The 27,065-nt window shown below is 41.0% G+C and overlaps 1 long non-coding RNA gene across 8 annotated transcripts in view; it reads right to left on the bottom strand.

Annotated features, from left to right (window-relative positions):
• The window catches only part of LOC130543452 (uncharacterized), a 327,812-nt gene that overhangs the window by 81,247 nt on the left and 219,500 nt on the right, over positions 1 to 27,065 (bottom strand). For all 8 annotated transcript variants that reach the window (XR_008958821.1, XR_008958816.1, XR_008958817.1 and 5 more), the window contains 2 exons: positions 7,922 to 8,005; positions 5,521 to 5,651 (listed from right to left, as the gene is read on the bottom strand). This is a non-coding gene — a long non-coding RNA (uncharacterized LOC130543452). The remainder of the gene's footprint in view (positions 1 to 5,520; positions 5,652 to 7,921; positions 8,006 to 27,065) is intronic.

Below are 27,065 nucleotides of genomic sequence, written 5' to 3'. Positions count from 1 at the left end.
ATCCCTGAAACTAATATTATACTACGTGTTAACCAGAATTTAAATAAAACTTGAAACAAAACAAAACGAACAAAAAAGACTCTCTAGAAAATGGCCAGACAAGCTATAATAAGCAAGCAGATGGAAAACAAAACAGGGATTATGCAGACGTATTGGTCTAACATCTTGTGTGGAAGCTGACCATTATCTGAGGTCATCGGATTGTTGTAAAGGTCTTGGGACAACTGTTTACTTCCATAGGTCAGTTGTTTCTAAAGGATTCATGAAAACCCTTCTCAAGGTCTTATTTAAGTGGCTTCCCAATTGTGTGGAATTCTGTGTTGCTTCTTTATTTGTGAAACATAATTCCAAGGATTGACTCAAGTTCACCAGTCTATTTGTTGTTAAAGTGCCTTCCAATGAAGCTCAAGTAGTGTTCCTCTTATGTCTTTTCCAGTAGATGAAATCCCCTGGTTGAAAATCACGAAAAGATTGTTTAGGCAGATATTGTGGGAAGGAGGCCCTAAGCTTCTGGTGAAAGAACTGGCGATAACGTATGAGTCCCTTGCAATATTCTGCCATGTCTTCGCGTAATGGAGCAGGTTCTAGTATTAGAGGTGAAATCCCTTAATGCACAGGCCTTCCATATACCAGTTCATACATGGATAACTAAATGTGTCCCCAAGGGAGTAGACTAATTAAGACCTAGTAGAAGTATCTTTGACCAAGGGTTACTGAAGGTTTTGATAATTATGCTAATTTTAAGAATGCCATTGTTTCTCTTAATCTTTACAAAAGATTTGGATGGCATGGGCAGTGCAATTTCTGGTGACAACTTACAAAGCTTTTTAATAAAGGTTTCCATAAAATGTGTGTCTCAATCATCTAATATAAAAGTTAGTGTACCCCAGCTTGCAAACAAAAAATCAAGCAGCTTTTTAGCAACTGTAAGGATGATAGGTTTTTGCCAAGGGAATATTTCAACATCAGTACATCCCAAAAATAGACATACAATAACTAAAACATATGTAGACCCATGGAGGGTAGAAGCTGGATAAAATTTAGTTCTCTTTTCATGGACCTCAACTTTCATAATAGCTATCTTTCTAAGAAGTAGAAGTAGCATCTAAAAGTTCTTTAACTTGTCCATTTTGGATGAAGGTTCCAGAGGAGGTGATAAATCCTTTGTTTTCAAAGCATCTCAAAGTTAGGTATTACTCCAAAATTATATCTGCTCTTTGGGCATGTGTGTGTGTGTACATTTACACTCTGGTCTTTCTCTAGGTCTTTATAAGATCTAATCAATGCACTAAGTTCTGCTATCCAGGCTGATTTTGCCTTAGGTAGAGGGCTGTATTATAAAGAATAACTTAAATTAGAGATAGCAAATTCTGCTTGATAACCACCAGTTTCTGTTTTAAGTATGATGCATCAAAAATAACTTTAGAACAAAGTTCTGAATGGAAAACTCTTACAAATTTCAGTGAGCTGAAGACACTTCCCTAACTGGGAAGGATGATGAGGTCCTTCTTCTTCTGGAGAGTGGAAAGATTCTGGGTTTTGCAGTAGTGAATAGTAATGTGAGAGGGAGAGAGTGATACTCTCCTAAAAGGTAATCTGATCACTAAAAAGTGTTGAGTGTTCTCAGTCAGTCATAGTGTCTATATTGGGTGAAGAACCAAAAGGTCAAGCAGGAAACCTAGAACTAAGTTGTTAGAAGTATGGATGAGTTTTGCTGCAGCAGCTCCTGCCCTGAGATAAGGGACATAAGCCTTTGTAACTGGATTAAGAATGAAACTATAGTAAGTGATAGGTTTTTTATTTATCCTATAAAGTTGAGTTAAAACTCAAGGGTTTGTCCAGATTGTTCACTATGAACAGACAAAGGGCATTTCATAGTTACGGATGCCTAAGGAAGGAGGCTATTGAAGAAACATTTTCAAGTTCCGGAAGGCCTGTTCATGTTTGGGCTCCCAGAGAAGCGAGTATCTCACTGAGGACTTAATTCATAAACAAGTATTGCGATTTCAGAAAAACTTGGTGCCCACTGTCTGCAACATCCAGTTAAAACTGAGAAATGCTCTCAATTGTTATATTGTGAGGGATGTAGGAAAGTTTGCATATTTTTTAGTCAATTGGAAGATCATGTTTTTCTCTCTATGAATAGGCCTTACCCTAAATAATGGACTATGTTTTGGCAAAAATGTAATTTTATCTTCTGAAATGTTAAGTCTCTTTCTGCTTGGACTAAGATGAAGTAAACAGAATCTTTTTCCAGGCCTACTTGTTCTCTGAACAAAGTAGGAGATCATCTACATACTGTCTCAGAACTAAATCATCGGGGAAATTTAGATTTTTTTATTATTTGAATATAGTTGACACACAATGTAACATTAGTTTCAGATGCACACCATAGTGATTCAACAACTCTATAGGTTATGCTATGCTCAACACAAGGGTAGTTACCATCTGTCACCATACGATCCTACTACAATACCATTGATTATATTCCCTATGCTGTACACCTTTTATTCCCATGACTTATTCATTTCAGAACTGGAAGCCTGTATCTCCCACTGCCCTTCACCCATTTTGCTTATCTCCCCACCCTCTCTCCCCTCTGGCAACCATTACTTTGTTCTCTGTATTTATAGGTCTGATTTTGCTTTTTGTTTTTTTAGTTCAATTATTTGTTTTAAAATTTAGATCATTTAATTCTTTTTTATTTAAATTCAATTAGCCAATATATAGTACATCATTAGTTTCAGATGTAGATCATTTAATTCTTTATTGGGGACCTGTGGAAAACAGAGGATGCTTCAGTGAACCACTGGGGAACTGACTGCCGCAGAATCTTTTTTTGTTCTCCCCAGATAAAGGCAAAAACATTTTATCTGTCCTTTACAAGGGGCAAACTGAAAAAGGCAGAACAAAGGTCCACTACAGTGACTCCAATGGCTGAAGGATGATACTTGGATTAGGTATTCCCAAAAAATTACAACTTTGTTGATGGTCCCGAGATCTTAAAAGTCAATATTTTCATCCATTTGGTTTATTACCCGGAAAGATAAAAGTGTTACAAGACCTAGTTCAGGCTATAAAGGGACATCTGGCTAAAAAGCCATAAACTCTAGGTTTAAGTCCTTCTTTTCCTCTGGTTTCAAGGGATATTGGGAAAGTTTGGGTAACAGTTTGGTAGGATCTGTCTGAACTTTAATAGGTTCTGCGCCAATTATTTTTCCTATGTCAGTTAAAGTTTTAATTTATCAACTGTCAAGATCTTTACCTGAGATACACATCAATTATAACGGAACAGGCAAAGGTATATCCAAAGCAGACCCAACTTGATTATAAATAGAGGAGACGCCCGGGCCTCAGGAAATTGTCCCTCTGATATGCTAATTACAATTCCATTTACAAAGTAAGTCTCTTCTTATTAAACTTGCAAAGACAGTATCACAGAACAGGGTATAGGTAAGGGCTAGGAGATAAGGAATCTGTGAATTATTTGAAATACATCTGTATGGTATGTTTACTGCATGGAAGAGGTTGATCAAAGGTGGCAGAATTTAACATAGAAAGAATAGCATGCTTATCTACCAGAAATAGTGGAGGTTTGACTGTTTATATGCATAATGAATTCACCTTGCATGTTTAAGACTAGTCTAGGCAGAATATTGGGCACTTTTTCATTCCTTTCTCCAATCCTTTCATTCCAATCTCACTGATTTGAATTGAGAAACTTTTCTTTGTCTTGGTTTTTCTTTTCCAAGGTGGGATAATCTATTTTCCACTGTTCCTTCTGTTAACAATTTCTACAGGTATTCTTGTCAATAGGTAGTCTGTTAGGAAGTAGGCCACCCAACTGATTGCTCTGCATGACTATATGTTTATTTGAGGTCCTGTTTCCTCTGTGTACCATAGCACTTTCAAAATGTTCTACCAGGTGTTGTAGTTCAGTAAAATGGCTATTTCCCTTCTAATTTCTATTTCCTTAGTAAGTCTTCAATAAAAGGGCTGCTGTTATGTTAGTGCTTTAACTCTCAGATGTTGTCAGAGTCTATCCCAAAATCTCCTATAACTCCCCCTTTTCTAAAAAATTAAAACAAAAATATATATACACATACATATATATATATATGTATATATATATTTCCTCTCTTCTCTATTTGCATGATCAAATTGTGATCCAATTAATTTTAATGGAAATGTTTAAGAAGGAACTTTCAGGAGACTTTACCCTACTTTTCAGGGCTTTCTTTGACCCTCAGGCTTACTGTGGAAAGAGAGATCCTGTAGGTCCCTTTCTGGGTCAGTTCAATTCTTTTTGCCATCTAAGATCTACCATTTAAGGTTCCAACCAACCTGTATAAAAGTTGATATAGGTCAGGCAACTGTGGGTTCTATGCACTCAAAATGATTCTAAATTCTTCTAAGAATAGCGGTTGGTTATGTCTGGGTTTAGGGAAATCCTTATAGTTCTTAATTCAGGCTGGGTTCATGATTTCAATTCTGTAGCCAGCATATCTGGTTCATAAGCAAGATAGATGTTTAGAGGCAACTGACATTTTGAGGTCTTCAACGAGGTCTTTGGGAAAAGGTAGGGCATCTTGTCAAGGTATAGTGGTGAGAAGAGTCAACAGAGGTACAGAACCAGACAGGTCTGAAGAATAGAGAGAAGGAGAACTGGATATAGGAAGGCAACCAGAGGACAAAGAAGGAAATTATTTACTAGAGAAAACAAGTATAGTATTACTGTTACTTAAGTTTGTCAAATGACTCATTAGCTTTGGGCAAAACATCCTTTAGTAAAGCAATTCTTTTAATCAGAGTTCTGTTTGTGTACCAATCAAACGAACAAAAAATTCTACTCATTGGGCCTGAGAAATATTAATTCCTTTTATCTTCCAAAGCATCTCTCAAATGAATAATTTTGTTCAAGTTCAAACATTCCCTAGAGTGGCCACCAAAAGCCTAAATAATCTTTGGTGAAGTTGTGTCATGTAGAGAGATAATTGAAAAAAATAGGATTCTAATGAGAGTACATATAAGACAGGAGTTTTTCCTGAGACTTGGAAAGGATTTATACTTAAACAACCCCATGAGAGCTGGCAACAGTCAGTTGAAATTGATGCTTGTGCACTTTGTGTCTCAGGGCCCCAATGTGACAGTTGGCAGCCTCTAAATACAGACAGACAACCCAGAAGGCAGGGAAAGAGAAAACAGTCTCTCTGGATCAAAGCTAAGCTCTTAGGACAAAATATTTAGATGGAAGGAGAACCTTACCCATTGGGGACCCACAGCAAAATATGTATGGGTAAGAACCTCACACTCACCAGTCTATGGGGTGGTGCAAACAACAGGCCTACAAGGCCTAAGCAAAAGCACAGAAGAGAGCAAAGGGATAAAAAGGAATGGCCTGATTCCATCAAGGATGCTGAACAAATGAGAGCTAATAACAAAACCCACCTACTAAACTGAGAATAGATAGCCAAGAATCTCAATGCAAGAGTATGGAGTTCAGACCCAGGGTTCACTCACCATATAAGCGCTGAGTCAATCAGCTGTGAACAGCAAGGCACAAGGGGCATCTGTGGGTGCTGCACCTGCTCGAAGGCTGGTGTCCATGTAATGGGCAGTGAAGACCATATCTCAGTGGAACCTCCAGAAAGCTAGAAATCAACAAAGACCACCAAAATGAGAACAAGCAGAGGCTATTTATTCAGAGCTTGCTGTAGCAAGGACTTAGTTGCTCTTACCTACATTTGGTAGAAATTCAAAGGCAGGCAGGGTAGTGGGAACACCTTTCAGAAGGAAAATTGGGAAAGTTTCAGGTATGCTTTAACTGGAGGTTGTTGGCATGAGGAAGCTGGAGTCAGGCTAACTAGAAGGCACCTTATGTGATCAGTTTGGGGAGCATATTTGGCTTTCTCTGCTTAGTTCTGAGTTGGAAGTAAGAGCACAGAATAGAGCAGTTGGCAATCACTGACCAAACCCTGGGCAGACTGCTGCAGAGGTATAGTTGGCCTTTCCAGGTTGTTTGTTGCAGAGGTCGTAGGTCAGAGTTCTATTGTCATATATGGTCTGGCCATTGTCTGTTTATATAATCAGTCTCTTGACCTTTTAAATTTTCTATTTCATTTTCCTTTAATTGTCCTTGCTCTTTGTGTTTATAATTGCAAAAGTTTGGCACAATCTAAATATCTAACACTAGGGGATTATTGGTGGCTTTTAAATTTGTACCATTTAATCCCCTAATGCTGGTCATTTAGAATTTCTGGGCACTAGTTCCAAGTGGAGGATGCAGATTCTGTGGACTTTTAAATAGGCTGGCTCCAGATTAATTAAACTCTAGCCCAAGACATACTGGGTCTTCAGCAACACAGGCCAACGGAAAAGCAAGGAAGATAGAAATTAACCGTATGGGGATAGGGTATAATAAATGATAGCAAAAGCTACTATTTTAAGTCACTGAATCTTCACAACATCTTTAAGGATGCATTTTTATCTTTATTTTACAGATGAGGAAATTGAAACAGAGAGGTTAAGTAATTTACCCTACATGTGCAACTAGTAAATGGCAAAGCAGCATTCAAGCCCAAGCTGGCCACACTCTTAAGCATTATGTTTTTAGCTAACTTAACTAGGCAAATTATGCCTGAGGGCAACAAGAGCTGGACTCTGTAGTGGTTAAGACAACTGGATGTGGAGTCATCCAGATCTGAATTCAAACCCCAGCTCTAGCCCATACTGGCAGTGTGATCTTTAACACGTTTATTAACTTATCTGAGCTTTGAGTTCCTGATCTGAAAAATGGAAAGAATATAACTAGAGCCAGATGAAATCTACCAGGATCCAAGCAGCTATATGTAAAGCATCATAATATTATTGAAAATGAAATGAAGTAGGAGAAAAGTATTTTCCAGAAGTTCTTTCACAAAGAATGGAATACGTAGCTAGGAGGAATATTTTAATCAATTGCTGGGGAAGGGAGAGCAATATTAAGTATAAATAAATTGTTGCTAAACCACCTCTAAGTATAGGTATATCTGATTAATAGTAGGACTTTGTTTGGCAGAGTACTTTATGAAATCTTGGGCCAGAGTGTAATTCTCCCATAAATAGAAGAATGGCTGTCTGGTCAACAGGAACCCCCTCTATTCACTTCCCCCACACTACCTGCAGCCTCTCTATAAGTACTAGAAATTTAAAGATGGTCAATTTGAAAGAGCACAAATTATTCAGCTGCCATGATGTCCATGTGCCTTGTCCTGGCCCAGCTAAGGCTTAACTCATAGAAACATTGTAAAGATTAAGTGATATTTGGTACAACCACATGATTGCCAATATTTGACTGGTCTGACCTACAAAAATGGTAATATGGTATGGTTCAACCCAATAAAAGGATTGAGAATACTTTAACCCAGGACCTGGTCTTAGGTGAATCCCTTGTAAATAGTAACTAGTCTTATTATCACTTGCCAAGAGGAGGCCAACTGATTCAGGCATGTTTCTGTCAGGAAGCATTTTAGGTTCAATCTAATGGATGGGGGAATTCCCAAAATTTAGCAAATACTGGCATCATGGATTGAAACATTAGTCCATTCAAAGCAGAATGTCTGCCCATCAGGTGTCTGGCACTAGACACAACTCCCAGAGGGGAGTCCTAGCAAGAGTGAGGCTAGATTGTTGGAGTTTCCCAACCAGCAGACTGTGGGGGATGTGTCTATACTTCATCAGGGCATTAGGAATGCACACAGGGACACTGAGGCAGAAGCCCAGGCCATGCACAAATCCAACTTGAAAGACAAAGAGAGGAATGGAAAAGGAATTAGTTTGATTTCTCTTTCTGTTGTCAATCCCAAAATATTTTCCACAGCAGAACAGTTTGGGTGTAAGTTTCAAGGAAAGGGGCTATGAGGTCAGAGAACTTCACCCCTACCTTGGAGATCTACGATGCACTTTCATCCAGTAATCTTCATTTGACAAACATTTGTTCAAAGCTAACAGATGCATATTAGAAGCCCTAAAAAAAAAAAAATCTTATGAAGAGCATGTTTAATTTTGTTAAACACTGTGTTTCTCAAATATTTAACATAACTTTTATTCTTCATAAAATGCTTAACATTCAGTGGAAACTAACTTTTCAGAAGATGCTTTAGGAAATGCTTCCCTGGATTATAAACTTCTTATAAGGATATTCCGTGCGCTTAGTTCAACTTTTTATCTTCCGTACCAAGCACAATAGCTGGCATAGAGTTGAATTTAATAAAGGTCTTTTGAACTGAATATGCATAATTAAAAGTATCAACTAGGTTATTTCTCACATCCCTTTCAGCTTTCAACATCTATGGTTCTGTGATGCATAGATGTACCTAAGAATATACTAGAAATGACCATCATCAGTACCAAGGAGACAATGATTAATAAGGATACTCTGGTTTTTCTTTAGTTCAAATAAATGTTTTGCCTTTTAACAAAGAATCAAAAGGCAGTTCTGAGTAAAATAAAGAAGGTCAAGGAGAGCTTCCTGGAGGAGGTGTAAGCTTTGAAGGCATCAGTGTAAGGGTTGACAGAGATGAGGGGCTAGAATGATGAGACGGAATACAAAAAAAAGGAAGACAGGTTTTTTAATTAAGATCGTTATGTTTCTTTGTATTTTTTTTTAATGGCCTTATAGTCTTTGAGATTCCTTCTATCAAGTAGTTGGGTCATGTCCCCTTTCCTTGATTGCTTCTACCAACAGAGTATGTCAGAAATGATACTTTGTAACCTCAGAATCTAGACCATAAATGATCATGCAGCTTCACCTGTTGTCTTTACTTTCTCTCCCAATGCTCCTCCTTGGGACTGCCAGGTGCCAGTGATGTGGGTGAAGGAGCCATCTGAGTGGAGAACCTTTGGTTCCATTGGTAGTCCCAGCTTTTGAGCTGTTTGAGTCACCCCATCTATTCAAGTCTTATCAGCTGAGGCTTCAGATATTATGGAGCAGGGAAACACCATTCTCCTGGTACCTTGTCTAAATTCCCGACCCATGGAATCCAAGACACAATTTACAGTGTTTCTTTTATATCACTAAATTTGGAGGTAGTCTGTCGTGCAATAATAAATAACTGGAACAATTATGACGGCTACAAGTGCAAAACTCCGACCAAATTAGTGTAAGCAAAAAGAAGAAATCTATTGGCCCATGCATATGGAAAAAGCAGGAGCTGAAGCTGGAACTGATTTTGTTATCAGAACTCTCTCCCCATTTGTTGCCTCTACTTCTCTTCCTACATTAACAGGAAAGAAAACTTGTCCCTTGTAGGATCAGTTTTCATTTAAACTTCAAGCGAAAGATATTGGCCCCATTGGATACTGTGCACATTCCTAGGTTAATAACTATTGTTCAAGGACTGGAGGTCTAAGAATGGCTTAATCCTCAAGCCAATTTCTCTGGCTAAGGACAGGATCTACGATAAGCAGCCTCCACCAGAACACATCATTAGAGCAAGAGCAATTTACCCCAAGAGAAGGGGCTAGTCTAGAGAGACAAAGCAATTCGCATATATTACAGTGGTTTAAATATTATTTCAGGGCTGCTTTCTGAAGCAGAGTAGCACCATGTAGCCACAGATGGGGTGAAGTGTGGGATGAGAGGGTCTCCCCAACTGAAGATGGGCAAGAAGTCTTAAGCCCCCAAAAGACTTGGAGGAGTATGCTTTGCTAACACCCACCAGGTATTTTTTGATGAACATGAACATAATTTCACACTGGCCACCTCACTAAATCTTTGCAACCACCCCAGGAGCAGGGAATGTTAACCCCCCACTATGAGTAAAGAAAACAGAGCTCAGACAATCAGAGTTACTTGCCCAAGGTCATATGCTTCTAGGGGTCAGAAGTAACCTTCAGAGCCCAGACTTCAGTCTCCAAATCTAGAACCCCATATGCAATTCACATGAAAAGCACTGAAAACACTGGACAGGGTGTTATCCACCCAAACTAAGAAAAAAGCCTTATATTTCTACACACAAAATATAAACACAAATATCCCAAAGTCCTGGTTGTCCGGACATAAATAAGACAGCAGGGAGTCAGGTCTTGAGACAGGCAGAGACAATAACCACAACCTGAGGGACTTATTTTCTCCATTGTCTAAGTGCCCTTGGACCTCAGACAAACCCCATATTTCTTGGAAACGTGTATTCCTCTGAGAGCCAGGGAAGGCGTGTGGTCCAGTAAATGCAATTAGCAGTCTCACCGCGCGTTTCCTCGCCTGTTGTCTCCCAGAGTGCAGTCATCAGAGAGCTCACGGTTTCAAAGCACACTCTTCCAAATGACAAGAGTCGCCGGCAGATTTTAAGTGGATTTGAGATGTCTATCTCAGGAGTTTTGGGGATATATGAAAATATTTACTGAGCATCTCCCTTGAACAAGACTCAGCTCTAGGCACAGAAGGATACAGGAATGAGAGCGAGACACAGAACCAGCAAGAGACGAAACTCTGGCAAGTTATTAACCTCATTTACAATGTAGAATTAATAATATGATGATGGTACACAAATTTATATCTCTGGCCTGGCCACTCCTATAGCTCTAGTCCTTTATATCCAAATGCCTATTCCAAATTTGCTCTCAGGTGTTTCACAGGGGTCCCAGAATCCACATGACCAATGCTGAACTAATGACTATCTCCCTCAGTTCTGACCCTTCTCTGGTGTTTCTAGTTTTTTAAAATAAAATAAAACTCCCAGCAATTCCATCCCAATATCTTCTCAAATTGAGAATCTCAAGCATTAATTTGGAAAACATATCAAACACACCACCATCTCATGTCTGAACTCTAAACCAAAGACAGCTTTATGCCCTTTTAGCCACTACTAGCAGGGACATGGGGGCAAGCCTTTACTTTTAGTTGTTCCTTGCACTTCAATGCCTGACCTCCCTGCAAACAGGTACACTTGCTCTCTGTGACTGCGTCTGGGACCCTGCAGCACTCACAGCAATGGTCAAGCTATTCACCAATTGTTCTGAGTGTAGACACCCTGCGAGAACAACTACAGCAGAGAACAGGACCATGTAGGCCACAGCTCAAATTTTCTCATTTTTTCTCTGCAGGGCAATAGTTATCAGGACTGACCCGCTGAATTTATTACAAATTCCTCAGAATGACTCAATCACAGTAGTGATTCTGAGTTGCAAAGAAGGACCTCATTGAAGTCAATGGGACTGAGATTTGGAGATGTTTAATTTGTACCTCCAAAAGGGATAGAATTAATCATATTGTATCAACAGATTGTACCCTAGACCGTACAATTTTCTCACTGGACCGTGAGCTCCTTAGGACCAGGAACGATGTCTAAACTATATCTCTTGTCCTCATGGAACCAAACGCTGTCAATTTCAGAAGATGTGGACTGAATCACTTTAGACACTAAGCTTCCTGCAGAAAGACATGAATTTTCCATTTCTTTCAATTCCACTATAAAACCAAGAGATACTTATTGAATTGAGAGTCTTGGATTTCAGTCCATGGTTTTCAGTAATTAGACTTCAATTTGTACCTTTAATTAAATAGCTAATTGTTGTTAATTTCAGTGGATAGTCCACCAAGATTGTAGTGAATGAGCGTAAGGGTTGCTTGCTTTTTGGCAACCATTTTGTGAGTAGGGAATTTAAACCTTAAAAAGTAATATGGCATTGTGGTCTATCTGGGTTGAGAGAGTGTACTTATTCTTTAGGTGGAGAGGTCGGCATTAGTGTAAGAGGAGAAAGGGGGACTGTTAGCTGAACTGCATGGAAACCATTCCTTTCCTGTTAGAGCCGCAACTCCATAATATATGGCATATGCATGGGACATCTGAAGCCACAAGAAGAGGGATGGTGGCTACAGAGGCAGCATTTAGGGTTGAACTGAGATAGGGGGTGTCTCTTGCATGGTACTGGAATTAATTTGGTCTTGCTCTCTCTTGTTTCCAGTGCTTGGACACCTGTTTTATATTTGACTTTTCATAGCTATCCCACAAGCTCTCATACCACACAATAGAGGTACAGGCATGGTAGGTCAGTGGAATGACTTTTTTTTTTTTTTTTTTTAAGTAAAATCCAAATGAATGGAAATAGATCCAGGAGGAAAATCATAAAAGGCATGACTTCCTAAGATGTTTACTCTCTCCACAGATAGTACAATTCTACTCTAGAAGTTTTCAGGGACTGGAAAGTGTTATAGGTAAAGGCAAAACGCTATTAACAGGGACCTTTTGTCTGTATCTCCTGTCCAGACAACTGGAATCTCTTTAAGGTGCTGCACCTGTCCCTACATTATACATGAAGCATCAGTTAAAACAGCTGGTGTTGTGGCTTCTTCTACTGACTTCATTCCTTAACCATTTTCTATTTTCTATAGCTCACATCTCACATTCTTCTGATCTAGAGTGTTCTAGTAAGTGGCCTACCTTTTCATGTTTGCATCCTGTCTCCCCTCCTAATTCCACTTACAGCATTTTTATAGTGTAGAACCCAGGCTGCTCTGGACACGGATTGCTCTGCCTCCCCCACCACCCCCTAATCCCCTCCCCCCTCGGCTACCTTGCTTTTGGCTGTTCTGGATAACTGAAACTGCTTCTCAGCCCTAGGCCTCTTTGCCTCCCTGTGGAAAGGACTCTTATCAATCTCATCCTTTGGTATGGGCAAGACTGGACATACCCTTGAACTCCTGAAGCTACATTCTGATAATACAGCACTAAAATGTTTGGGGGAAGGAAAAATCCATGGAAAGTAAATTAAAATCAAAGAAAATATCTGGTAAGGGCCATAAAAATGATGAGACACGTCAAGAGTTTAAAATCTATCCAATGGTTTTCTACAATTACTAATAACTCCCCGAAAACAGACATGGCATGTTCCTGCCCACTGTATTCACCAAATTTTTATGTTGATTAACTTAAATAACTTGGAGCCTCTCTCACCCTCCAGAAAGCATAAAACACCTCCTTTTCTGAACAAAGGAATGAAAAGGTGAAGTAAGAGCCTGAGTGAACATGTATCTCCAGAAGCTAGCCCCAGAAGTACTGTGAAAAAAGTCTGGCTTCACTGTAGGAGTTGTATGTAACCCACCCTATAAATCATTCAAGAAGGTAATGGAAGACTGAATGCATGAGAAGAAAAAGAGGATGTTAGAGAAAAGACTGCTGGGAAAATCACCCATCTCCGGAATTACCATGGATTCTCCTTCCAAAACAAGAAAATATGTACATGTGAGTTCTATTCCATTTACAAGGAGTGATGGAGACCTTCTTTATATCAGACACTCCTTTCGAGAAGAAGCCAAACAAAATACAGCCCCTGACCTCAATAAGCTGACAGTCAATTAGGTGGAAACACAGATAATAATATTTATATGACAAGCACCAGATGCTAGAGGACCACTGCAGGGGCACCTAGCCCAACCTGAACACTCACAGGTTTCCTGAAGGACACATCTGAACTGACCCTTGAGCGCTGAGTAAGAATTATGGAAATAGGCCTGAAACTACCCAAAAGATCTTCACTAGTCCACCATTATTTTATAATAACCCAGTCCCACACACATGTTCTGGGGCAGGGAGACTTGGACACTTCTGCAAGGACTTTACAATCCAGTCATGGAGAGGAGTTCTGCATGCATACAAACAGATACAGGCATTGCTCCAAGATTGTAAATACAGGCTAGACACTGTGGTTCCAACTATATTAGTCCTAATTTAGTGTTGATACAGGAGAAGAAGCAGGATCTGAAAGGGTCAAAAAGATTATCTTTATCATTAGTATCCAAAATGTCTGAGCATCACAGAATTAGAAGTAGGCTCCTCTAAAGATAATGAATCTAATCCTCTCAGAAAACTGAGGCAGCTGATGACAAATTTCGCGTCCAAGTGCATATGACCAGGAAGTGGTGAAGTAAGCCTGAGAGTTCCTTGAAAGTATTTCCAGTACTTAAAATATAGTTAACGCTCAGTAAATATTTGTTGTGTTGGGGTTGAGGGAGAGGGAGAAGCAGGCTCCCTGCTGAGCAGGGAGCCCGAGGCGGGGCTCAATCCCAGGACCTTGGGATCATGACCTGAGCCGAAGGCAGCAGCTTAACCAACTGAGCCACCCAGACGTCCCTCTATAGGATAATTTTAGGGCAATCCTAAAGCACTGATTTCCAGAAAGGCAACTGAGATGAGGATATCACAATAGATTAATGCAAGAAAAAAAGATCATTCCTCAAATAAAGCACTTATGGAGTTAGATTTTAGAGACCGAACAAAACAGTCCATGTCCAAGGGCGTGATACAGTCAAGAACTGTATTCTTAGATATTGTGAACTTCAACTCAGCAAATCTTTTTCAAATACCTACTGTATGCCAAGCATTTGATTCATCTCTGACATGCAAAGATTAATAAACCAATACCTGACCTCCAACTCCACTTCCTAGGAAAAGAGACAATACATCTACCCATAATGTTTTGCCAACCTCATAGAAGCAAACATGAAATGTTAAGGGACCAAGTGAGAGGGGGTGTTTGATTCTAACTTAGGTGGACTTGTAAAAATGAGAACATTTTATCTTAGCCTTGAATTATGATTAAGTCTTTAGCACACGACAGGGACATCATAGGCAAAAGGAACAAAATAAGAAATCAGAGAGGCACAAGACAGTGTTTACACCTGGGAATTCCAGAGGTCTGATGCAACAAACACAAAAGAAGCGCCTCCTGTAAGGAGAGGTAGCCCAAGGACTGGGTTAGACTGGGAGCTACAAAAAGCCAGAGCTACAAAAAGTCTAGGTAGTCAGAAGAAGCAGGTAAATTAAGCACAGCTGAGGTCACGTAGCAGACACTGTTGCGGCCCCATCTGTATCCCTTCATCATGCACCATTTCTGTACAAGCCAGCCCAACTTCCACTGCTACCATCCAGGACTCTCTTGCTACCATAGCCCACTCTGCCTGCATGCGAGCAGTCCAGAGTGCTAGAGAATTGATGTCTGCTCTCTCCCTTCCCCAAGCAAGGATTAAGGGTGAATAAATGCCTCTCTTCACTTAATTCAGGTAGGAAAACCCTGAAACATGTGTTGCTCTGTAGAACTAGGCTCCAGCTGCCCACGTTTTTAACTTCTTTGATAATAATTCTCTACCAGCTTCCCTCTCTGCCTTGTCTTACTTTTTCACTCTCTTACTGAGGTTTCCTAGGATCCACCCTCAAAACATACCATTTACATCTGACTTAGTGTCAGGGTCTGTTGCTGAGGGCAAGCCAAACTAAGACACTGTAAGAAAAATGATCACAAAAGACAAAGTCATCATCAGGAAAATAAAACCAATGGTGAGCTTTGAAGACCATGACAATGCTACCAAGACAAACCAGGGGAGAGAAGCTAGTAAGTAGGAAAGTGAGAGAAGTTTTAAGATGTGGGCTAGGAAGGCAGTAGGCAGGGGCACAGAAGGGCAAGAAGGTCAGAACTAAGGCTATGAAAATGATAGCCTGATGTGTCAGTTACTTGATTCAAGGGCAAGCCTCATGGATCGATGGGTACTTAATCATTTTGATTTGGGGATCTCTGTGAGAAACTGATGAAAGCTTTGAACTTTCTATCCAGAAGGGGGTGGGGGGAAGTACGTACAAACAATTGTGCTTGGAACTTCAAGGGATTCCCAAACCCCAGATTAAGAACCCCTGATTAAAGGCTGTGAGGCTGGACTCTGAGGGCCTTGATTGCCTGCAGAGTGCTTTAGCGTTCATTCCATAGGCAATGGGGAGCCAGCAAAGGTTTTTACTGTTGGAGTTCCCAAGTGGTTATAGTTTTCCATTCTAAATGGAACCCAAGAAATCTGGATGTTTTTAACAGATTGAAAGAGAGATTGGGGGGAAGCGCATAGATAATTGAGCTCCTTGTTGGCCAAAAACATTTTCTACCAGATGCACTCTAGGGCTTCAAAGGCCGCTGGCTGCAGAATCCAGATGCACCTCAACGGATGCCACAGGGAGTCACTTCCACAGCCAAATGTTTTGGCCTCAAAAATTCCTGGAGCAAGACAGATAATGAATGGAGCTGGAAACAAACTCAGGACAAACACAGCTTTCTATATTACTACACGTAGCAAGTCTGGGATGCAGAGTGGACAAAGGGAGGGGGGGCAGGAAGACAGAAGAAGAGAGGCAGAAAACAAAAGAATCCATTTGGAGAGATAAACAGAGCTGAGAGGGCAAACTAGAAAAAATGAAGGGTAGGACCTATCAGAAATATAATTGTAGGAAACAAAGGCTAATTTGAGAACAAACAAGAAAGGTGTAGAGAAAGAAAAAAGATAGTAACTGGACTTGAAGGATCTGGAATAGTACTAGAGAGAAAAAAAATTCTCATTCTTCTATAAATGAATTCAAGGAATGGCTCTCATATTTTGAGTATCTACTGCATAGAAAAACTACATTCAACATCACTATACACAATAATCCTACAAGTAAGGTGCTATCCTCATGTCACAAGTAAATAAACTGAGATCTAGAAGAAACTTGCACTAGGCCAACAGGTAAGCAGTGGTGTAACTGGGCTTTGAACCCAGGCCTGACTTGGAAGTCACACACATCCCAGAGCTCAGATTTGTAGACCAAACGCAACTGAAGCAAAGACAAATTACATGGCCTATACATCGAAACAAAAAAGAAGAATTGTCCATGCCTACTAGTAATGTCCACACACGACTAGTTCTTGTTGCCCTCATCCCAGAGCTCAGATTTATAGACCAAACACAACCGAAGCAAAGTCAAATTACATGGCCTATACATCGAAATAAAAATGAAGAACCGTCCATGCCATTTCCTGTCTTTTGTGGACTGATGGAGCAGGAGGAGGCTGTTGTGGCTGGTCACCATGATCATCTGCACGATGACCTCTGAACCTTCACTATCCAAGCCACCTTACTGGCACAGCTCCACTACTCAGTCAGGGCATGACCCATGGGAAAATGGGAGGACTGGCATGCTACAGGCAAAAGGACCTCAAAGAGGGTCATCCAGACAGATACCTTCAAGTTTCTGGAGTGGCCCACGGTGAAGCAGAGAGCATGGATGCTGAGCCAGGTGATTTAGATACAAATTTTGCCTGACCACCCATTACCTCAACAACCCAATGAACCTCTCACAGCCTCAGTTTCTTTTCTAGTAAAAACCAAACCATCTTTTCAGGGTTAATGCGATGACCATACAAAATAATGGATGCATGTGTCTAGCTCTCAAAAACTAGCAATTTTGCATTCCAACATCTTCTCATTCTCCTCCATTTCTATTTGAACCCTTTTGTGTATATGTTCCCTATGAACCCACCACCAAAGCCTGTTAGCACCCTAGTTATAGCTCTTTCTCTCACTTCATTCCATGTACCCATATTTGATATCTAGTATAAGAACAAAATTAATTTGCTTTGAACTGTACAATTTGCAAAACTTGTCCAATTCTATCATAGCATCTATCTTTACCATGAACCTAGGAAGTGAGCAAACAGGAATCATTACCCCTTTGCTACTATGCTAGAAAGAGGCTCAGAGAGTAGGTGTTAGGTGCCCCAGTCATACAGCAAGTAGCACAGCAAGTAAGGGTCTAGTTGGCATAAAGGAACAGAGCCAAGAAATATACATGTGCTACTATAAGAAAATACCACATACTGGCTGACTTCAACAACAGGAATTTATTTTGCACAGATCTGGAGACTGGGAAGTCCAAGATCACAGGCTGGCCAATTAGATTTCTAGGGAGGGCCCTTTTTCTGGCTTCTAGACAGCCATTTTCCCACTGTGTCTTCACATTGGTTGGGGAGGGGGAGCGGGTTGTCTCTGATCTCTCTTCTTGACACTAATCTTATTGGACTGCCCACCCCCTTATGACCTCATTTAACCTTACCCTATCTCCAAATATAGTCACATTGGGGACTGGAGCTCAACTTCTGAATTTTGGCGGAACACAAACATTTGGTCCATAACAGGTACCTTGGATAATTTGCTTGCCTACCTTGGGCTTCTTTCCTTTATCTTTAAAAAAAAAAAAAAAAAAAAAAGTTTGGTAGAGTTGTGTCCAACACCCCTTTCTGCTCTGATATTCAAGGATTCGATCTAACTCTGAGTGGGTATTATCCAGCAGAAATTTTTCCTGGTCTATACACAGTGTCACCTCAAGTTTTGATTTCAAGCTGCCTCCTAGGCAAGAATATCGCATTTCTACTTTCAGTGAGTTTCCCTGACAAAGCTCTTATTCATTCAGCCAATAAGCGTTTGATGAGCACCTGCTGTGTGTCAGTCATAGGCCAGATGCTAAGGATATAACTTTAAACAGGAAAAATAAAACCTCCACTTTCCAGTGTAGAGACCGAAGAAAATAGTTTCAAGGTGTCAGTTATAGTGCTGTCAGCTACAAATAACGGACATATAAACCCCAGTTCAAAACATGAAGTTACATCTATGGAGGTTTTATTATCCCACACAACAAGAAGTTCAAGGGAGGTGCTATGTTCTGAATGTTTGTGTCCCCCCAAAATTCATGTGCTGAAATCCTAACCCCCATAGGTGATGGTATTGGGAAGGGGGCTTTTGGAAATCGCTTAAGTCATGAAGGTGGAGCCCTCAGGAATGGGATTAGTGCCTTATAAAAGAGGCTCCAGAAGGAACTGAGCTCCTCCCACCACGTGAGGACAGAGCAAGAAGGTGCTATGGACCAGGAAAGCAGCCCTCACCAAACACAACCATGCTTGGTCTCCAGAACTCTGAGCAATGAATTTGTGTGGTTTACAAACCTGCCCAGTCTGTGGCATTTTGTTATCACAGCCCAGACAGACAGAATTCCTTCAAGAATGTTTTATACCCGGTCTCAATACTGTTGTAAAAACTCAGTTCCTTTCCACCCTAGCACGCTGGCATTGCCACACGCTAGCTGTTTTTCTAGATCCAACATGGTTGCCATAGTTTTAAGAACCCACATGTAGAGCAACATCATGCAGCAGAGGAAGCAGGGGCATGGCTTCTTATAGATCTCTTTGTCGGTAAAGAACTTTCTCCCAGAGCCCTTAGGAGACTTCTTCTCTCAGCCATTGACCACTACTGTGGAATATGCCCGTCCTCAAACCAATGACTGAAAAGAGAAATCAAGCTGCATGAACAGACAATCATGACTTTCTCCTAGAACAAGGAGCGGTGGATGGGCTGCTTCTCCTGAGTCACATGCAAAAGCAGGCAGCTGAGCAAATCAAAGTCTTGCAACTAGAAGGAGAATGGCTGTTGGGTGAACAAGACACCAGCACCACGAAGGTGCCGGTGCACACGATTCACTACTTTAGGAGAAGACAATATATATCCCTGAGATACTAAGGGAGCAGATAGGACAGCTCCTAAGGCAGCCTGCATTAAGTGTGTGTGTTGAAAATAGAAAGCCATGGTATTTAAAAGCTAGACTTTTCAGATGTTTGAGGAAGGACCAGAAATGCAACTGCTTTTGGGTGAATCGGTGATATTTACAGACTCTTGTGTGCCCCCCGCATCAGCTGACTCCAGGGGGCCATTGATAGCCCCTGCAGCAGCGTCTAAACCAGGGCTCGGGGCCAGGAGAGATAAGCTACCTTATGGGAGGTTGGGACCCAAAAGGAACAAACAAACATCAATTCTAATGACGAGATCAGAATGAGGATTTAATGTGCTGGGATTCAAGAAATGTGGGTTTTGTAGTCAGACAGACTTGAGTTAAACCCAAGCTCTGCCACTTATTAGGAAAATTATGTAAACTCTTTGGATCTCAGTTTCTTGATCTGTAAAATGAGAATAGCTATTTGGCCTATAAGGATTAGCTGTAAAGTGTGTAAAGCAGGAACGAAGCGCCTGGCATACAGCAGGCACTCCGTAAACAGTAGCAGGTGGGTTGCCTAGAAGAAAATACAAGTGCGAATGGATTAGATATGAGTAAGGCGAGAGGGATAAACAAACCCCGCGAAACAAATTCAAACAGGGCTCAAAATTTAAAATTAAATACTATTTTCACAGTTCTTTACAATCAGCAAAACCCCCTTTTCACCCGTCATCCCATTGGCTCTCTACAATCAATGCATCATTAGGTTTCGCCCATTTTCCAGATCAAAAGATTCAGTGAGGCTTAGGCTATGACCTAGTTTATCTCTGATTGCATGAGAGAAGAAACTAGGAATTCATCTTCTCAGGGAACTCGGCTTCTAGAGAGATTTGTCTGCAGCTTAAAAAGTCAGAAACTGTGAGACTCTGAGAGTAACCCATTGCTAAATCTCGAGCTCCTTCTTCGTAAAGGTCTCCTGTGGAGAGCAGTGTTTCTGAAGCTTTGTCAGGCATCAGAATCGCCTAGAGGGTTTGTTCAACCGGACTCCAGGCTGGACTTCCTCTCCCCCCCCCCCCCCACCAGTATTCAATTCAGTAAGTCTGGGGTGGGGCCTAGTAATTTGCATTCCAACAAGTTTCCATAGGACGCTAATGCTTCAGAACCACACCTTGAGAACCACGGGCTCAGAGAAGGAGCCCCAGAATTTAAGTCAGGGCTTCCAAAGGTAAGTGTGCAAGAATCACCCAACCAGAACCACTGCTAGCTAAACACACCAGGGCAGCAGAGTGGTCTTACTGCTAACATGAGGACAGATCAGCAGTGCGATCACAAGATACAGCTCAGCTGAAGCAAGTTCGTGAAAACTGTTGAAAATGCAGTTCCCGCCTCCTCCCAGAACGCAGGTTCAGAGGCACAGAGGGGACTCCGCGGTAGGAGGTGCACCCTGTTCTACTGGAGAAAAGCCAATTGGTCCGTTCTATCAAGATCTCCTTGACAGTCACCCCCGAATTATGCATATTTATTTACACATAGATTATTTACTTTTACTACTGTATTAATACCTTATTTTATCTACTATTTGAAAATCACAATTTTTAATTTCATAAACATACACATAAACGTTCAGTTTTTTTCCTGCACCCCAATGGCTTGTACCCTCACTTTAGGGAGGACTGAACTCACCAAGTGCTGCTCAAGGTATGTTCCCCAAACTGGCTGCATCAACATCACCTGGGATCCCGTCAGCGGTACAAGGTCAGGGCACCAGCCCACACCTACTGAATCAGATTCGCTAGGGCTGGGGTAATCGGTGTTTTAACAAGCTCCCCACGTGATTCTATGGATCATAAACTTTGAGAACCACTGCTAGCTAAATACACATACGCGGCATCTTGAACTCCAACGTGCTAGAACTCCCCACCAGAATTAACTTTTTTAATAAACAATTTTGAGCCAATGATGATCGTATTTTTATTCATATATCTACTGTTATTACGATGCTGTTTTCCCGGCATGACACTGTCAAAGAAAATTACTGATTTCTATGAAATTCAAGAAAACCTACCTGATCAGGGAACCAACAGTCCCAGTCTGCCCAAGGCCAAGGGTATTCCCAGGATTTAGGAACTCCCTAAACCAAGAAAGTCAAGACAAGTCGGGTTACCTCTCCTAGACTCTGTTTACCTTAAAAATAAAACCGCCAGTTATTTTACCAGCAAAAGATGGGCTTATTTGGGAACAACGGCGAATTGCCCTTGGAGAGAAGCCAGATGTGGCAAAACCATAGGAAAGTCTGCAGGGAGTTGGGAGGGGTTGTTATAAGCAAAAAGTCCATTGGATTAAACTGAGAGCTGGAAGTATAGTGGCTTTTCATTGGCTGAGTTGTGACTGTCTCTCATTGGTTAGGCTGTTGCCAGACTATGAGGAAAGCCTTTCCTCCTCCTGCTGGGTTAGTAAAGTAGTATCCACAGGCGAAATTCCTCTCTTCCCCTGTGTCTGCAATTGCCCGTAATGGTAGAACCGGAGCGCTCCCCCTGCCAGACCTCCCAACTCCATCCTAACGCAGCTTCCCTTCATTAATTTTCACAACTCCATCATGACAGTGTGTAATATCTTTAAGAAATCAACTCCTTTTCTCTTCTGCCAACAGCACAACTTCTGCGTAGGGTGAGTGTGGGCAAGGCAAAAGAGCGCTAGACTCCAAGACCTAGCTCTGGCTGTCATTTAACAGCAATGTGACATGTGGCAAGTCATCTAATCTGTGAACCTCTATTCATCATCTGCAAAATGGGGACCAAAAACCACTGCCTCCCACACCTCACAGGGTAATTGTCAAGGTGAAGAAAGTTTGTGTTATGAAGGTGCTTTATGCATTACAAAGTAGTCTCTCAACATAAGGGACAGCCATTTGGCATCATAGGAAGAGGGGAGGCTTTCGGACTGATGGATCCTAGTTTCAACCCCGGCATCACACTGGCCACATTATTTTCTCTCTCTGAGATGATTCCGATCTGTAAAATGGGGATTCAAATTACCTTTCTCATAAAATATTGAGAAGATTAAAAGAGAAGGTGGTCACTAAGCGCCTGGCATATTTGAAGCTCCAAAGTATTAGTTCCCTTCCCCATGATTATAAGACATTCAAAGACTTAATGATAGATTTTTGCAGTTAACGCAATGAATAGCATCATTATGCTTGCTTCCTGAAGTGAAAAGCCACAATAACACTCCTCCCTGCTCCCAGGGCCCCTTTGATGTGGCAGGGGGTGGGAAAGGATGTTACTTCCACTTGGTATAACCAAGCCAGAAAAGGTTGTCCAGTTCCTATCCACAGAGGAGTGGAGAGAGCTACTGGCTTGGAGAGGCCCGGGTTCACAGTGACTTTTGCATCTGTGAATGCTAAACCTGTAACTTCTACACCTGTTCAGTCATTTGTTCAGTAAATCATGCCTGATATGAATAGATTTTTTAAATTAATCTCAAAAAATTGCAAACAAAAAAATAAAATAAAAAAAATTGTACTAGTCTGGCCTATCCTCGTGGGAGGAAAAAAGTGCCTATAGTTGAATGTTTCTTTTCATGCAGAGATTTAGTAACATTTCATTTCTAAAGGATTTCATCCATTCACCAAGCATTTACTGAGCCAGACATCCAGTGTTTTGAGCATCTACTTTGTGCCAGGCTTGGCACATAATAGATATGAATAGTTTTTGCTTGGCAAGAAGCTCCCAGATACAAATAAACACCGAGTTAGAAACCACAGTTAAAAAAAGGTATTAATAGAGGTAATTCTGAGGGATGGTGATGGTGAAAAGAAGGTTTAGAAACCCCACCTGGGCAATGCTAGAAATGGTCCATGCTCTGTACATTAAATGGGATTGATGGAATTTATAGCCTAATATCCATTGTCTTTGCCTTGGCACATGGCCTCTTCCAGGGAGCCTGGGAGTAAATTTTAGCCAGTGGGATATGAGTGTAAGTGTAATGTCCAGGCTCTGCCTTTAAGGAAAAGGCATGTTTACCCCTTTCCCCATCCCCCTGCCTTCTGGATGGAATCCAGGCATGATAGTAAGCAACCTTGGACCATGTGGTTGACAGCATCATCTAAAAATGTCACAGCAACCAGAAAGAAGAGGCCTGGGCCCTTCTCCCATGAATTCACAAATCAGAGCCACCCTAGGAGCAGCACATTTATATGACAAATTAGATGTGTCTGTCTCACATATGCCTCTCTTATCTTGGGTTTCCATTATATGCAGCCATATCTATATCCTTTTATACCTATCTATAGGGCAAGTGATTTGTCTGGATGAATTCTGTATATTTCAGTTGACAAATACGGCAGACAGAAGACATCTACAAACACAAGCTGTCATGGAATGATGAATTATAATCAGAATTATAATAATGAGTACTTCTGTGAGTGGTCCAATGGTTTGCATGTTACTCAGAGGGCATAGAAGCCTGAAATCTACAAAGTCTCTATCTAGGGAGGCCAGTGTTGGACTCTTCCTGGATCCCACCCTCTACTGTTTTTTTCTCCTCCCAGCATGAGCTGCTTGAGTCCAAACCCCAGGGCTATCTGAGGTAGGAGAGTTTGAGTAGCCCCAGGGCCACCTCCAAGGATTTAGCTTCAACACTCTCTTGCCCATAGTTTGACTAGGATGTTTTCTTCCAGTTCTCTGGCTGGTTATATGCCTCAGATAAGAGTTCCCGATTCCCTATTTCACATTTACAGTCTAGACCATGAACACTCAGGGGTGGGGACGCTGATAATTCAGATTTTCATTTCTCAGGTAGCTCAGGACCTGGCATAGCACAAGTCCTTGTTGAATATTAAAAGGAAAAAAATGAATGAATGATATAATATATTCTACCATTGCCCTCTTAGGAGCCTTTCCTATTTTCCAAGTTTCTACTCCAACAACCAAAAGACTGTCAAGGAATCCTATTGACTGTCCTGTACCTTCCTGGATACCCTACTGCAACTCCACTAGACTCCCAGGCATGGCACATCTGACTTCTACCCGTTGGAATATCCCACCTTCTTACATCATTTCATTTGCTGTCTTATCCACCTTATCTTCCAGGCAAGAAGGTGCCTACTGATTTCCATAGGCTGCAATTCAAAAATCCAAGGCTGGGAATAAGTTAGGTGGCCAAGGCCATGGAGTACAGAGGAAAGGAGAATCAAGATCTCTATCCTGAGCAAGAGTGGTACTTAAATAAAAGTATAGTCAAACATATCAAGCTCAGGACAGTGGTTAGAGATCCGACCTATACAAGCTCTGAAGTATAGAGTCTGTTCAGACAGAATAGGCAGGACAGAGTTAGAGAACCCAGAAGGCAGAGACTAAAAAGGTGAAGGGCAAGAAATCTTTTATGGGATGTCTCTAGGAAGCTTATGGATGAGAAGAAAGCTAGGAAGGACTCTAAGATAAATCAAGCTTGGCCGCCTGATCAGACCAGGACTTGCACTCATATCCTTTGGTGATCTTAATTGTCTATCATGAAGAACCTTCCATCATAAGTCAGTTCTGGTCCTCCAAAATGCAGATGTCAAGATGGAATTAGAAATGCAAGTGATTTCAAGAAACAATAGATGTAGGTGAGGATGTGGAGAAAGGAGAACCCTCTTACACTGTTGGTGGGAATGCAAACTAGTGCAGCCCCTCTGGAAAACAGTATGGAGGTTCCTCAAAAAGTTAAAAATAGAACCACTTTGTGATCCAACAATTGCACTACTAGGTATATACCCAAAGGATACAAAAACACTGATTTGAAGGGATACATGCACCCCAATGTTTAGAGCAGCATTATCAACAATAACCAAATTATGGAAAGAGCCCAAATGTCTATCAAATGATGAATGTATAAAGAAGATGAGGTGTATATAAATACAATGGAATATTACTCAACCATAAAAAATGAAATCTTGCCATTTGTAATGATGTGAATGGAACAAGAGAGTACTATACTAAGTGGAAAAGAATTAAAGAAAGACAAATGCCATATGATTTCATATGATTCCATATGTGGAATTTAAAAAACAAAACAAATGAACGTAGGGGGGATAAAAAGAAAAACCAAGAAACAGACTTTTAACTATAGAGAACAAGCTGATGGTTACCAGAGCGGAGGGGGCTGCAGGGTAGGTTAAATACGTGATGGGTATTAAGGAGAGCACTTGAGATGAGCACCAGGTGTTGTAGGTAAGTACTGAACTACTAAATTCTACACCTGAAACTAATGTTACACTGAATGTTAACTAACTGACATGTAAATAAAAACTTATAAAACAAAAATAAACCAGTAAAAAAAAGAAAAAAATTCAAGTGATTTATTGAGGACAATGACTGCAAAAGATAAAGGGAGAAGGAGCAGTGGTAGGCAAGCTGTGATGCAGATCTGATACTGTGGAAAGAGAGGGGTAGACAGGATTGGGCAGAAAGAGCCTCAGACTGTGGTTCAACTCTGAGAAAGTTTCCACCAGCTCCGAGGGAGCTTCATTGCAAAGATTGTTCAGAGAATCCTGGAATGGGCAGAAATGGCATCTAGCATCATCCCTGACACACAGTGACTTTCTTTACAGTTTCAAAACTGACTCAGAGAAAATCCAGGCTAGAAGGTGCCTCAAAGATAATCTTGGTAAAATTTTCAAAAGAATTTTCTGCAGTAATAAAAATCTTCCATATCTGCCCTGTCCAAAATGGTAGCTACTCACCATATGTAGCTGTTGACTACTTGAAATGTGACTAGTATAACTGAAAAACTAAATTTTTTAAATTAGTTTAAATTTAAGTCATCATATGTAGCTACCATATTAGCACAGATATTGAGTCCAATTTTTAAGTGAAGAAATGGAGGCAAAATGGAACATGTCCAATCACATATGAGAAGTTTAAGGGTAGACCTAGGACTTGAACCCAGTCTTTTTAAGTACCTCCTTCTTTCCATCAACCACTCTTGAATCAATATATAAAACATAGTACTTCTATTTAGAAACCTGGGCCTTCACTTACAAGTTGTTTCATGTATTTATAGGGTCACAAACTTGGATCTTTCCTCAAGTACTTAGCGCTAGTTTCATGCCAAAAGAGGTCCCTTTATTTATGATCAACTCCTTGTCCTTCATCCTTGCTCCTATCTATGTAGTTGTCTCCTCTGACCTTTGCTGCTCAAGAAGTTTTCTGCTTTCCTTCACTTCCTGGCCATGACTGCAGCCTTCGTGTTAATCCAGCTAAAGCTCCTGTGGAGCCCAGGGTCTCAGATCCCCTCTTGGGCCTTTTCCCCCTCCCTGATCTAATGCCACTCCATCACCTGCAGCCCAGATGGGGAGACCACAAATCCCCAGGAATGCATTCCTAGCAGAGGACATGTGATTGCTCCAAGGCTTACCATTCATTCCAAGACCTGGAATCTGGCTGCTTCAGAGAGTACATGCTTCCTTTGGACCCAGAAGGGGAGAGCACTTTTCCTACATCATAGGAAACACAGAGGCCTTCACTGTGGCCAGACAAGGTAAAACAAATAATAATTAAAAAAGACCTTTAGAGCTCCCCTCCAATCTTTCCCATCCTTTGACCCTGAATCCCCCTTCTTTTTGAATAAAACCATAGTCACTTGTAAAACCCCTGTAGACCTTGTTTCTCATGTTCTATCTTTCCTCCTTTACCTTGGATTGCTTCAGCTACAAACATTTATTACATCCAGACCTCTCAGTTCTTTCTTTTCTGCAACAGCATCTTCTATCAT

Source organism: Ursus arctos, unplaced genomic scaffold (assembly GCF_023065955.2).
Source record: "Ursus arctos isolate Adak ecotype North America unplaced genomic scaffold, UrsArc2.0 scaffold_12, whole genome shotgun sequence".
NCBI classification, from domain to species: domain Eukaryota; kingdom Metazoa; phylum Chordata; class Mammalia; order Carnivora; family Ursidae; genus Ursus; species Ursus arctos.
Note: the sequence above shows the minus strand (reverse complement) of the source record. Positions and strands in the feature narration are given on the sequence as shown.